The sequence below is a fragment of the Lathyrus oleraceus genome, chromosome 3, assembly GCF_024323335.1.
Source record: "Lathyrus oleraceus cultivar Zhongwan6 chromosome 3, CAAS_Psat_ZW6_1.0, whole genome shotgun sequence".
Classification (NCBI taxonomy): Eukaryota; Viridiplantae; Streptophyta; class Magnoliopsida; order Fabales; family Fabaceae; genus Lathyrus; species Lathyrus oleraceus.
This window is the reverse complement of record NC_066581.1, coordinates 388,139,175-388,150,012: the sequence shown is the minus strand read 5'-3', so window position 1 is coordinate 388,150,012 and position 10,838 is coordinate 388,139,175. Positions and strand designations below refer to the sequence as shown.

Genomic DNA, 10,838 nt, shown 5'->3' with positions numbered 1-10,838 from the left:
TCTCCTTAAATAGCAATGCTTATTATGCGATTTTTCCAATGGGCATAAGCATCTGATCTTGTCTAGAAATATAGAAGATTTAGTTGGCTTATGTTTTTTATTTGTTCCACAAAAACCTCCAACAAAATATATGATTTGTTTTTAAATTAAAATTTAAATATGAATTTAAATTTGATTTGATCACGCCTAATTTAACTTGACAAATCCACATAAATGTATTTCTAAAATATAACAACAAATCTGTAATAAGTCAAATTAAAACAACCAGAAAATAACGCGTAAAACAACTACAACAGTGGCCTTCTGACCATGGCCAGATGTTGCACACATGATGGGATATTTGTTCCCACATGTTTTCTTTCTTCACAAAAATAGCTTGACCATACTATATTATTTTGTATAATGTAATGAATCCAAAAAGGAACAACAATCTCCCCATTTTATAATTTTTGGCAAAACAACATTTTCAAAAACATACAAGATATGCAATATAAGTTGAGCATTAAACACATCACACACAAGCACATGGAGAAAACAACAACAACAACAACAACAACAACAACAACAGAAGTATCATAATCCGAAAAACATGAAATATGGTTGCTACAACACAATGCTCCATATAATCAGGCACACAATCGGTCAACATGCACACAAATATTGTTAGTAGTTTTCAGAGAGGTCAAAAGTCAACATACACCATAAATATTGCATATTAGAACATCAGAGTTCACACGCCGACAGAGTTCATCTCACACATGTTCAAAGGCCAGATAGTAGGATCTGCCTGGCCATTGTGAGGAGTCACCTTTGACATACTTATTTAGGCAACCTTCTTGGATTAGGTATTATATCTCCTTCTTGAGTTGATAATAGTCTTCAGTATGAGACCCCTTGACTTTGTGGAACTTTCACCATCTTCTATGCTTTAGCCCTATGACATGTGACTTTGGAGCGGTCAGACGTGGAATTTTGTGCATGTGGAGGACTTCATGCCATATTTGTTCATGACGCGTGTTCAAAGGTGGAGAGATCTCTATAGGTTTCATGCATTGCTTAAACGTCGTCCTATCTCTAATAGACGGGGTGTAATGATTATTTTGTGAGTGTTGTGAGTTGTCAGGATTACTAGAGGTACAATCTTTGTCATATCTGGCATTTTTTTAAGCATTGCTTTCCTCTTCCTTTATATAATATTCTGCATGTATCACTGCCTCAACTAGGGAAGTCACAGGTCTTTGGGCGAGGGATTCATAAAATTTCCCGCCCTAAGCCCAATCTAAAATTCTCTTATGAACATTTCTGGGTTAGGATGGACGACCTTGATCATCACCTCATTGAAGAAAATGAGGTACTCCCTAAGATATTTAGATGAGCTTTAAAGAATGTTGAAAAGGCTAGCGGCGACCATCTTTTCGTGTCTGCTTACCACAAATTGGTGGACTAGTTTTTTCACTAAGTTCTGATAGCTAATGACGGAGAGTCGGGGGAGACCCACTTACCACCTTAGGACTGCATCTCTAAAGGTGTCAGAGATGAACTTACATTTTAAGGAATTGGAAGTTCCAATGATTGTCATCTGTGTGTTGATGGAGGCAACATGCTCATATGATTCGTTGCGCCCATCAAACATAACCAACAAAGGTAGCTTGAAATTCTTTGGATTTAGAATATCCCATATTTCACCTGAGAGAGGCTATGGGTCTAATATTACAGTCTCTTATGTATGACCAAACTCTTGCTGATGTTGGATATGGAGGATGTCATCCTCCAAAGTCTGATTGTGGTGGCTTAAGTCATCGTGGCAACACACATCTATGTCATAATGCTTTGTTAGCAGTAAGATTCATCGTTGGTTGGAGTTGATGCTCTCTTGTTCACCATGATGGACAAAGGGGTTGGACGCGAGGACAACAATCTGGTGAATGTTGTGATGGTGACCCATGTCAGTTTTACCGGGTCCCACAGTGGGCGCTAATGTTTGTATCTGCTAAAAGTCCAATGCTTGACAACTCCTAGTGATTAAAACTGTCATAGGCTTTAGGTTTGTTGTGAGACTTAAATGTAGCTTACATAGGGAGGTGAAAAGCTTTGTATGTGATATCTACATAAAGATATTGAGATCTCTCTTAACCTTAGGATCGATATATTTATAGAAATTTCTGTGACTGAACCCTAGACTCCCATGAAGTAGCAATCACTTTAAGGAGCACGGGAAAGATACCTTTAATTCCCTATTATCTAGGAGAATATGATTAACTTCCCCCTGACTCCTTCTCACAATTGTAGGCTGAACTCGTCCCTTCTCACATACCCACGCTTCGAGCGAGTCCTCCAGCAAATAAGACACATTTGAAAAATAGACGCCACATCCGAATAATAAGCGTTCAATCCAGTAAAAAGATGTCCTGGACAACGTGTTACACTGCTCACCTTCTACGTCACCTCTTGTCGATCCTTTACAAATATATGAATCCATAATTTAAAACCCAATTGATATTAAGAAGGTTTTACTAGTATTAAAATAAATTTGCAAGAAGTGTGTGTAAATTTTACACAATTACTTTTATAATTAATGATATAATAAAAATACAAGTGAGTATTGTATTTTTTAATTATAATTTTAATAATATATTATTGGAAAAAACACAAAAATTTGTAAGAGATCTTATAATAAGAATTACAAATACTATTAAAAATGAGTTTTATAATTACAGAATGAGGGAATATTTTAGGGTTTAGAGTTTTAAACTACAATCGTTAAATCCATTGATCTTCATTGCTTTAAAAGAAATCAAATTTCAAAACCAATCATTTAAACAATTTTAATGTGATTTTCTGTTGTTATAGTTCCAAGAAGCCTTCAGCTATGGTTAGGTAGGAAAATGATTTAAGGCAGACTCATTTGCAGAGTAGGATAATAATAGTCTAGGGTAATTATGAATTTTTGCTTAAAATAATACACATATTTTCTTAATAGACTTTTTTAATGAGTTAAAATTCTTGTTCATATAAATTTCATGCTATTTAAAAAAGCAATAAATTTATTAATTGGTGTATTTTGTTGAAAGTTTAAATTTACGCATTCAATTATAATATTTTTTTAAAGAATGGCAAAATAGCGTTTTTAAACAATTATAAATTATTTTTATAAATAGATGTGTCTTGGCTGTGATTGTCACCTAAACTTCATTGCAGGCAATTCTCAATCATTCAAAAGGTTTTAGTGATGGCTAGTGAATTATTTGAGTTGAAAAAACCAATTCATTTTTTCAAGATCATGGTTACTCAAATTCTTAATCAAGAAAAGCTCGTAAGCCTAAGTCTTAGATTCTTTCTTTATTTTATCACATCATCGTAAAGTAATGTAATGCAGCATAATTTTATGAGTTCTATCATGCATGCATATTAATCTGGTGTAATTCATTGACAGATGATACCAAGAAAGTTTGTTAAAAAAATATGGAGGATGTCTTCCAAAAGCTATATGTTTGAAGACTCCAAATGGTGCAGATTGGAAAATAAAATTGTTAAAAAGTGATGGCAAGATATGGTTTGAAAAGGGTTGGAAAGAATTTGAAGAGTATCATTCTCTATCTCATGGACATCTTCTAGTTTTCAAATATGAAACAACATCCCATTTTGAGGTGAGAATCTTTGATATGACTGCTACAGAGATAACGTATCCTTTCAAAAGAGTTGATGTCAACAATGAAGAAGATTGTAGAGCAAGTCAAAAGAGAAAAGCTTACTCCACCTTTGAAATTGGAAGCACTAGCTGTGTCAAAGTTGGAAAATCACAAAAGGTAGCGGCTGTGCATCATAAATACAATAAGTGCAAAGGTATGAGTTATTATCTTTTGTGTTCATGTTGTTGTAAATGGCAAGAAATTTTTATGATCATGTTTGGTTTTTGCAGGAAAACATTTGAATGCAACTCTTGAGAGAGCAAAATCATTCAAAACATGTAATCCATCTTTTGTTCTTGTCATGGGTGCATCGTACGTTGAACACTATTTTTGTTTGGTAAGATAAAAAAACATTTACAAATATTTATACCTCTTTTACTCAATTAGAGTAGATGAGAATTTTAAGAGATATTAGTGAAAGAATTAGTTTATATTCATTAACATTTGTCTTTTTTTTCTTTTTGGCAGAGTATACCATGTGAATTTGGTAAGAGACACTTTGATATGGATAAGAAGAGAGGATGTATATATTTTCAGGTGTCAAATAATGAAAAAGTCTGGCATGCAGAATACACAATGAAGATGTCCAATAAAGGACAAATAAGGTTTAAAGTAATAGGTGGATGGAGGAAATTCTCAAAAGACAATAATTTGGAAGTCGGTGATGTTTGCAACTTTGAGTTCATTCTTAGTACTAATATGACTTTTCGTGTCCACGTCTTTAAGTCTAGTGAATCCAATTCTCATCAATTCACTATCTCAAAGTAAAATTGATTGATTGATTAAAAATTCTGGATGCGAAGTCACAATATGTGGGTGCGATATTTGGGTCTTGTTCAACAGGCTAGATTGTTGTATTTTGGGACGAATTTTTTATTGAAGATTCAGTTAGATTTTATTATTTTTATTTAGAAATATGTTTATATGATTTGTTGGACAACTATGAATATCAAAGCAAATTTAAATGTGATTTTGGAACAAACCGAATCATATCTTTCTGTTAGAGATATTTATGCAACAAAACCTATCTAATAGATTGTGCAAAGATTTTGAACAAAATTAAATCAGAAATCCAGGAAGAAAAGCCCAGGATTGCATTGCTATTTAAGGAGACTCAAACCTCATTTTTGAGGTGTGCAAGGCATGAAAGTTTTGAAGATACCTAGTGTTAGGGTTTATCTTTTAAGTCTTTGTTATGTGCACCACTCTACTGCCTCCTTTCATATCTTAAGGCATAGAGTTTGGTATGTTATTTGAGTTGTAAAAATTTATTCCAAGACACAGTCTATGAGCTTGAGAACAAATTATTCCTTGTATTCCACGCTTATGCCATAACATGATTAATGTGGAATCTTTTTGTACATCTCTATGTTTCAGTAACTTGAAATACAAGGTTTGTATTAGTTTAGTTGTAACATTTGACATTATTATTAAGTTGTAACACCAATCACGAGTTGTGTGATTGAGAAGAAAGTGAGTATGTTCTCATATTTATGGAGAATCCCTAAATAGAAAGTCATTGAGTAGTGTTAGAAAGAGGCATTGAACAACATGGACTCGTTGCTTGTAAGACTAAGTGTAATAAACTACTAATAGTGAATTTTCTTTCTTAGGTAGAGTGCCCTCCAAAAGTAGGTGTTTTTTTCACCGAACTGGGATATCAATCTTGTGTTCTTTATTGCTTTTCCGCTTTATCATATTGTACAATTTATTCTATGTTAAATCTGGTGATTTTGGTTTAACTTGTTTAACCAGTTGTCTAGGAACAAAATTTCAATTGGCATAAGAGCATGCTTCCTATTATGTTTGGGTGAGCTCCAAGAAAGCATTATTCTGTTCAAGATGGAGAATTTTAATGAAGGAAGAACTGTTTATCAACCAAAGATTTATCATGGTGCCGATAATCCTCCAAAGATTGTTGACAATTATGAAGAGTGTGATAGTTAAGCAGAATGTTACTTTGAAGAATATCTCAGGATGAATAAGAGATTTAGTAAAATCATGAGACAACTTGACAAGATATCTAGGAAGAATGTCCCCACCACTGTTAAGAACTTTCAACAGAAAGAGAAGGACGGTAAAAGAAAAAAGCTCAACTTTTCTTACAGGTGGAAAGGGATCCAATGTTTTAATTGCAAAGACTTTGGTCATATTCAAGCTGAATGCTCAAGTGTTCCAAGGGAACAATGAAAAATCTTAAATATCATGAAGGATGAATAAGGTAAACATGATTAGGGAGACAATGGCGGTTATGTCAAAGATTTTCATACTAGTGACCAATCAAATTCAAAGAAAAGGTGCATGGCTCTTTCTCATAAATTAGAATGTAGTATGCCAGGTAACATGCCTCAGCATCAGGTCAAGCATGATTACCAGTTTCTTAAGTGTGTCTCCCTTATTCCCATGTACTTATATAATTTATATGGTAGACAACTTCACCATCTATAGTTGCATCCTCAGTGGAATAAGAAGATTCAAAGGAAACATCAACAAGTTTGGTTTGGAAAGCCTAATATCATTGTTGCTTCTTTCTCCCACAAGGATTTCTCTTGTGAAGATCGGTATCTTGAAAGTTGTTACATTAGGAAGTTGATAGGAGAAATAAACTCTGTTGCTTCTTGTGATAGCCATGAGAGGAGGAAATTTGTAAAGATGAAGATGGTGGCTGCCTCTGCAGAGCAAAATGTTGAAGACCATGGTTCAATCATTAGAAAGCTTGAAAGTTGCTTGTGTACTGATCTCAAGGCTAAAGAAGAAAGTAGTTATGAAGTTTTCCTTCTTGAGAAGCAAACCAAGATGTCTTTTCAGATGGTTCAAAATCTTTCTCATACTTCTGATTTACCGCATATGCACATTATGAGACTTAAGCAAGGAGTTGTCATTGAAGGGATGACTGATGGTTAGGCTAGAGGTCCTCCCAATATTGAACAACCAGTAGCGGTTCAGAAGAAGGAGTTAAAGAAGAAGTGGAATTATGGCATTCCATATCATATGTCTGGATTTTTTAAAACCAAAAATATGATAATGTGTTTGGTAAAACTGGAATTGGTGTTACTCTTAATATCTCGAAGTCCAGCCACTGGCTGTTTAACATGAAATATGTTCCAGATATTGATCTCCACAACATTCCATATGTTAATAAGTCTGATATGACTACTGGTGGAATTGTGATTGATGTCCCACTCTTGTATGGGCCTTTGATAAATCATCATCCCATTCACATGTCTGTTGGAGAAGAATTCCAAGAATCCAATATAGGAAATCCAGATATTGATAAAGATGTGTCAGATATCCTACAAGACATGTTGACAAAATATCATATCCATGAAGATGTTGAGGTTGATTATGCTAAGGGTGATGGTGGTGGTGTTAATACCCATGATCATATTAAGACATTGTGTGAAGATATGATAAGTAAGGATGAAAGCTTACTTTTGGTGTATGTATTGTTTTCCAAGGGCACACAATATATAAATGATATGACTCCCCATAATGATAAAGTTTTTGATCCAATTGGTTTTGATATAGAGCAAGTTGTTACTCTCCTTACAATAAACACTAAGATATATGCTAAAGAACGTGGAATTTTTTGCGATGCTAAAATTGTTGCTATCTTGGAGCCATCAAATTGATACCAGGAATGACATATATTTTGATGTTCAATCTTCTTCAGATGGATGTGGAAAGTACCTCTTTCAATAGGTAGTCTACTGTGGAAGTTGAAAACCTTCTCTTTATCATCATAGTAAAGAGGATCATGGAGATCTTGATTAAGTATCGTGACAAGGCTACTTAAGAAAAAGATTTTAATGAGAATGACAACTTTGATAGTGTCAGTGCTGATGAGAGTTCTATCTCTATGAACAATGAAGTTCATGATAGCTCTGAACCAATCAACGAAGGTGTTACTAAGGATGCTGATCTTTGTAACATGTCTCTCTGTTATGAGGATATTATGCTAAAATAGAAGTATCTAGCCCTTGATACGTTATTATCAAAAGAAGTTTTGACATTTAAAGTGGATGTCCAGCTGATGGAGGAAGTTATTACGAAAGACAATGAGAATCTTGATAAAGCTCTCATGTATGTTGATGACTTATCAAATAGCACGGTGGAACATGTGGTTCATCAGATGCAGTCTGAATTTGTGTTAAGCTTGGTAGAAGATATAAGTTGCCCTCTTAATTTTCAAGTGAAGAATTACTCTTGTGGTTCCCAAGGTACTTATGCTGAAAGAAGTTGACTCAATTGTTGTGTAGCAACCAAATGATCAACAATGTCATCAAAAAGATAAATGAAGATGTCAACCAGGATGTACCAGAAAACATGTGTGACATGTGGATGACTGAGTTTCAAACTCAAAGGAGGATGAGCAAGTTGCCCTTGTTAAGACTGAAGTGGATAGAAAGCTTGTTCAAATGAAGGATTCTGAGACAAATGTTGAAGCAACGGTCCAACACATTGTGTCCACTTTAAGAAGAAAGGTTGGAGAAAAGAGACTTCATATAGATGTCATCTCTTCTCACATGGATAAAGTGTATTTCCATTCTAGAACAAGTGTTCAGAAATAGAATCATGTTTTTCTAAGAAGGCTTGAAGCTGAAAGGGAGCTAGAAGAAGAAACCATGAAGATTGTTACTGATGATGGTACTATCTATGATAAGAAGGCGAAGGAGCTTAGGAAAGTGTATGATAGAGGAATATGTGTAAAACTTTCATTTTTAACTTTTAATTAATTTAGATGAATCAAGGTTCCCTCTTTTGATAAGATTATGGAAAAGGGAACTGAAAAGAAGAATATGCAAATAAGGAAGTAAAGGATTTTTTTCTGGTAAATAATGGGTTTATGGAGATTCATAATGATGCTTAATTATTGAAGAAGTGTTGGAGTTGTTTTACCTCAACCTATTATTTCTACCTTCACTCTTTTATTGCATAGCGTAATGTGATATGACTACTGTAAGACCCCAATTTTGACCCTAAGATCCCTCATGGCATCATAACATTGCATTTGCATTGCCTTAAGGATCATAAGCATCTTGGCTCCTTTACCTTTGGGTGGGATCTCTTGTGATTTGGTTTGAGGTCACCAAGCATGCTTGAATTGTATATTATTGCTTTTCTCATTTTATTTACTAACCAAAAGCACAAAAATATGTCACTAACATCTTTTGTTTGTAGCTTGAGCAGTCACAAGGTCCAAAGCTTCTAGGAGATCCTATGTGCATTAATAGGGCCAACTGAAGATGAAAGCAAACATGACAATGGTTCCCAAAGCTCTCATCCATCAAATATGCCTCCCAAGTGTCTCAATTCATCATTTTGATCAAAGAAAATCAAGGGGCTTGAGGCTTGTTTCCCAAGGAAACCCTAATTCATCTATTCATCGACTGTGCTTTGCTCATGAAGCAACCTCAACCCATGATCAAATACAATCAAGGGAATTTCTTTAATTCATCATTTCATGCATATTTGAACTTAATTAAGTGTCCTCCATAATCAATTCATCAAGATATGAGGTTTGGACTTGAGAAGTTGATCAGTCAATTCATCTGACTATTTTGAAATACACTGAGACCTAACATTTTATGTGTTTTTCAAATGGAGATGATCCCAAGAGAATAAATGTTCTTAAGGACCATATGAACAACTTTCATGTTCATCAAAAATTGATTTGAAGTTTGGAAGGTCATCATCCATTCCAAGACATTATAGGTCATTTTGACTGAAACCCTAATTTTGGGTCAACTTCCCAAGAACATAACTCATCCATTTTTCATGATTTTGAGGTGGTATCAAATTCATTGGAAATATTATGATGTCTACTTCAAATGTTATGTTGAGAAAAATTTCAAAATCATAAAATAAATACATGTGATAGTGCAAAACATTATAGGTCACTTTGGACCAAATGCATTGAAATGTGAAAAAGTCCAACTTCAAGTGCCCATAACTTCTTCATAAAAAATCCAAATGATACAAAAGTTAAGTCCAAATTGATTGTCGTGAAAAGAACTACAACTTTCATGTTGAAGATTTTGTCATTTGGAGCTTGCATCATTGAAACAGAAGGGCTTGAACTTTGGCCAATTTTGAAAATCTCACATGTACATATTTTGCACCCCACACTTCATGACCACTTTTCATCAATTTTCAAGACTCAAATGGAGTTTTGATCAACATAACAAATGATCCTTATGCAAAAAGCTTTTTAACCATTACTCATGAGGTGGTGTTTTTATTTTGGACATGGTATTTTCGAAGGCTTGAATATTATGGCACATTTTGGAAATTCATTTAAATTTGCATTGCATGAGATGTTAATACACAATCTGCACGTCCAAATTGTTTCTATCATGCATCAGCTGCCAAATCCAAGTGGAATTGGGCCCTCCATGCGCCTGTACAGGCCCATGCATGGAGGCCCTTTCCATTCATGCAAGGTTGTGATCATGCATTTCAACTTGCCTTGCCTATAAATACAATGCCATTTCTCTTCATTTTGCTAACCTGAAGGCGCCCCAAATGTTGTGCAATTGAAACCTCACCCTCACACCAAAGGAACTCTCTCATTTTTCTCTCAATTTTCAGATCTAAAATTCAGTTGCCTCGACTGTTTTCTTAGATCTAAAAGTTCCTAAACCTCATCACCTTGATCCATAGAGTGTTCTGCAAGCATTAGCACCAAGGAATTGTGACCCTAAGCTTTGCAAATCAGAGGTTCATTTCACATTTTATTTTCTTCGAAACAGCTTGTATTGTGCTTATTTCTTGTTGTTGTTGTGTGATCTGAAGCCCTCTGCATAGAGGCAACACTATTGAGCTTTGAATTTTTGAAATCTAGCAAGTTAAATTGAACACCATTAAAATTCCATCTCTGATTTCTCTCAATGTAGAAACCTAGAGTGGATTTGATTGGTACAAGGGTGATGTACATCACCCCAACTCTCGATTGATGCCTGGATCGTGACTTTTGGTTAACATTTGATTCTCTGCAACTTGAAGCTTGACCGGAGAAGACGGTGGCGCTGGCCACCGTCTGGTCTCCAGATTGGATCTGAGCCGTCCATCTCAGTTTCCAGATCTAATCTCATGCGTTTATTGTTATGACTTTTTTATTGGCAAGGTGCGTTCCATTTGACCAAGGGA

At 34.8% G+C, this 10,838-nt stretch overlaps 1 pseudogene; it reads left to right on the top strand.

Moving 5' to 3' along the window:
- Positions 1–3,229: 3,229 nt before the first annotated feature.
- Positions 3,230–5,636, top strand: LOC127131390 (putative B3 domain-containing protein Os03g0621600; annotated as a pseudogene).
- Positions 5,637–10,838: the final 5,202 nt, after the last annotated feature.